We start from the raw sequence: 3877 nt of genomic DNA on the forward strand, positions 1-3877 counted from the left end.
GTGAAGTTCCTACTAAAATGCAGTACCTAAACGTACTTTATTTTACTCTAATACATTTCCCAAAGTTTCAGCTCGATATTTTATTTACAAAAAAAGTTCTTAAGTTCAAAAAAAACATTCAGTGAACTGAAAAACTGTGGTCGGTAATATAGGTATTTAGCTGTGTCACATGCCCTTAAATAAAACTCAAGATACGTTCCAAGCTCCAGAGTTTGCTTATAAATATTTTAAGAATTCTTTTAACTGAGTTCTAAATAATTTACCTTGATTTCTTAAAAGAAGCCTAATTATTTAAATTCATGAAAAAGGAATGAAGTTTATTATTAGCAATTTTAGAATCAGGAATTTTTGTTTGTCTGTATTTATATTTCTTTTTTTTACATTTGGTTTTTCATGAAGATTACCTTTTTAGTTATAACCTTTATTTTTTGTTTAAAAGTTTTTAAATTTTCTTTAAAAGCCATCCTTTTTGCTTCAAAATTCAATTGTTTTGTTAAAAAATCGACTTTGTGGCTTGAAAATTAAACTATTTTCGCAGAAATGTTTAAAAATAAAATCTTTTTTGATGAAACTTCAATTTTTCTACAAAATTTGTATTTTTGATTACAAAATTATTCTGTTTTAGCAGAAATTTAATCTTTCTTGGATAAAAATGCAACCGTTTGTTTGAAAATTCGACTTTTTGGGTTTAAAAATTAACGATTTTTTTTAATGTGTCTTTTTGAATCAAACATTCATCTGTTTTAGTAGAAATTTCATTTTTGATAGATAAAAATGCAAATATTTGGTTGAAAATACAGAAATTTTGATCAAAAGTCATCCTTTTTGGTTGACAATCGTAACTAAGTGACATAGCAGCTTACTTTTTAATCAAAATAACGAAGTTACCCAAAAAGTAAGAAATAGCGTAACTTTGCAGTAACGTAGTTTCTTGGAACAAGTTACTATCTAACTTTGGTGGTTTAAAATTCATTTTTTGGTGTTGAAATATCAAATAAAATATTTGCTTATTAAAAATTCATCCTTTTTTTATACTTGTCTCTACAATTAAAAAATTCATCTATATTAGTAGATATTGCATCTTTCTTGGGCCAAAATTCAACTGCTTGGATGAAAATTAATCAATTTTATTAAAAATTGTTTCTTTTTAGTTGAAAATTCAACTTTTTGGTAAAAAATGTTCTTCTTGCTTCAAATTCATATTTTGACGTAGAAAAGTCTACTGAAATAATTTTTGGATGAATATTCAACTATTTTTTTGAAAATTTCTCTCTTTGATTAAAAAATTCATCTGTTTTAGTAGGAATTTTATCTCTCTTGAATGAAAATTCAACTATTCGGTTGAAAATTCAACAATTTTGTTAAAAAGTGATCCTTTTTGGTTTAGAATTTAACTTTTTGGTTTAAAAATTCAACTATTTTCGTCAAAATTGACTTCTTCTTTAAAATTCATATTTTGATGTTGAAACAGAAAAATTGAAATCTTTTTTGGGTGAATATTTAAGTATTTCTTTTTTAAATCTGTCTGTTTGAATAAAAAATTCGTCTCATTTAGTGGAAATTTGATCTTGCTTGGATTAAAATGCAACTGTTTAGTTAAAAGTAATCTTCTTTACTTGATGATTCAACTATTTCGATGCGAATTTTGGTTTGACTACTTTTTGTTGAAAGAAAATTTTTTTAAAGATTTATTTTATTAGCTGAAAATCTCTTTGATTGAAATTTGAGCTATTTTGTTAAAAATTGATGTTTTTTAAATAAAATTAAACAAGGTGGTGAACTTTATATCACTTTGCTCAGCATTAATTTATTTGAATAAAGGTTTATTTCTTTAGTTAAAAATTTTAATAATTTCCTAAAAATTAATTTTTTCTCTAAAAATTCATATTTTCTGGTTGAAAATTCAATTTTTGTACAGAAAATTCGTATCTAGTGTTAAAAGTTCAACAATTTAAATGAACTTCATTTGTTAGTTACCCGTTTCCCGGAAAGTTACATTCTGTTAGTAAGGGTAACGGTAATGCTTTACTTACTTTGAAGAGTAATGGTAACGCTGATGCGTTACTTTTTTTAGGTAACTATAATGCGAAATAACGTATGTTACTGTAAGTCAATTTACAAAAATGTTAATGGTATTTATAATAAATTATATATGTCATACAATAATCAAGTCAGTACACAAAAAAAAATTATATTGACAAATTATAATATGGTCTGGAAGTTTTGTTCGAATGTTTATCCAAATTTTTTTATTTGAGCGAAATCGATCAATATAGACCGAAATTAGTCAAATGACCGAATTTCGAAACCTGCATTTTCGGCCCAAAAATCGACACTCTAATTTGGTTGCCTTCAAATTTTCATTTCTGAATTTTATTTATTTATGCAAAATTGTGATAACAGAAGAAATCCACTTTATCAACCACGATACTATCAGGGATCACAGCGCAAAAAGGTAAACAGCTCAAAAAGGAGGAAACGGATTTTTTTTAAGGAAAAAGGTGAAAAATAGGGGAAAGATTCAACATTTAATTTTACATTTATAAAACAAGAAATAATGAATTAAATTATTAATTACATAATAAAGAATTAATTAATTGAAACAAACAAAAAAGACGAAATGGTAAAGTTTTTAAATAGTTTTAAAGGATATCAAATTTTTAAATATTAAGAGTTCTAAAAATGTTTGAAATGATTTACACGTATATGGAGATCATAAATATTATCAGTGACATTACATTTTAAACAGCAATATTTCTTTAATCTTTAATTAAACATGGTTATATTCAGAAATTATTGAATTTAAAACGTCTGGAAATTCTCTAATATTAGAAAGTAAACATTGTTTAATTTCAAACGGATAAAATTTGAATGTGTGTAATCTCTAAAAACAGTATCTATTACATTTTTTTAAATAAAACTAAAATGTTTAACTACGAGCATTTCCAAATTAAATCCTGAGGAATAAAACAATTTTCAATACAAATTTTTTAAAGTTTTAAATATGAGAATACCATTTTATTTGGTTTCATTTCCCTTTTAAAGAAAAGCTTATAGGTTTCTTCATTTAAGAAAAAGTTCGAGAAAGATTTTTCAAACAATTTTATTAAATATGTTTTTTCTAAAATTCTAGACTATTGGAAAACTTTTTCAATTAAAGGGAGTTAGGAATTAATTCAATAAAAGAAATATAATTGTTGAAACAAATTATTCTTGTTTATAACTATTTTCTCAGATCATAATCCTAGATAGTTGCGGTTTTTCTGAATTTGTTTACTTGTTGTCCAATTTTCACTTGGAGAGGTGATAATTAATGCAAGTTAAGAAACGTAATTGTCTAAAAAATTATTATTGTTCATCACTATCTTCTCATAGACAATTGCTAAAAAATTGCGGTTTTTTTTTTCTAAACAAAAATTACTTTACTTTGGATTTTTAGTTATGACAAAAAAAAATAAACATTAGATAGAATCACTTTTCAAACAATCTCTTTCATTTTTGTGAATATATTTTTCTGAAATAAAATAAATATTAAAAATATTCTTCAAGTTTTCTATATGGATCATATCAAATGTAAATCTTCCTTGAGGTATTTACTGAGAGCCTTTTTGTTGAATTTAATTTTATATTAATATTTACTATTTTTTCCTAAATAAAAAATCAAAGAAAAACTGAAAATTCAGAAAAACCCACAACTTTCTAGGTCTTTTTCTAGAATCACTCTAAGGAAAGGTAGTTATAAACATCAATAATTTGCTTAAACCATTTTTTATATTTAATTAATTATGAGCTCACTCTAAGTAAGAATTGCAAAAAATTGTAATATTTCAGAAAAAATCGCAACTTTCTAACATGATTCAAAGTAAATATTATTAGA

This window comes from Belonocnema kinseyi, chromosome 6 (assembly GCF_010883055.1).
Source record: "Belonocnema kinseyi isolate 2016_QV_RU_SX_M_011 chromosome 6, B_treatae_v1, whole genome shotgun sequence".
Taxonomy (NCBI): domain Eukaryota; kingdom Metazoa; phylum Arthropoda; class Insecta; order Hymenoptera; family Cynipidae; genus Belonocnema; species Belonocnema kinseyi.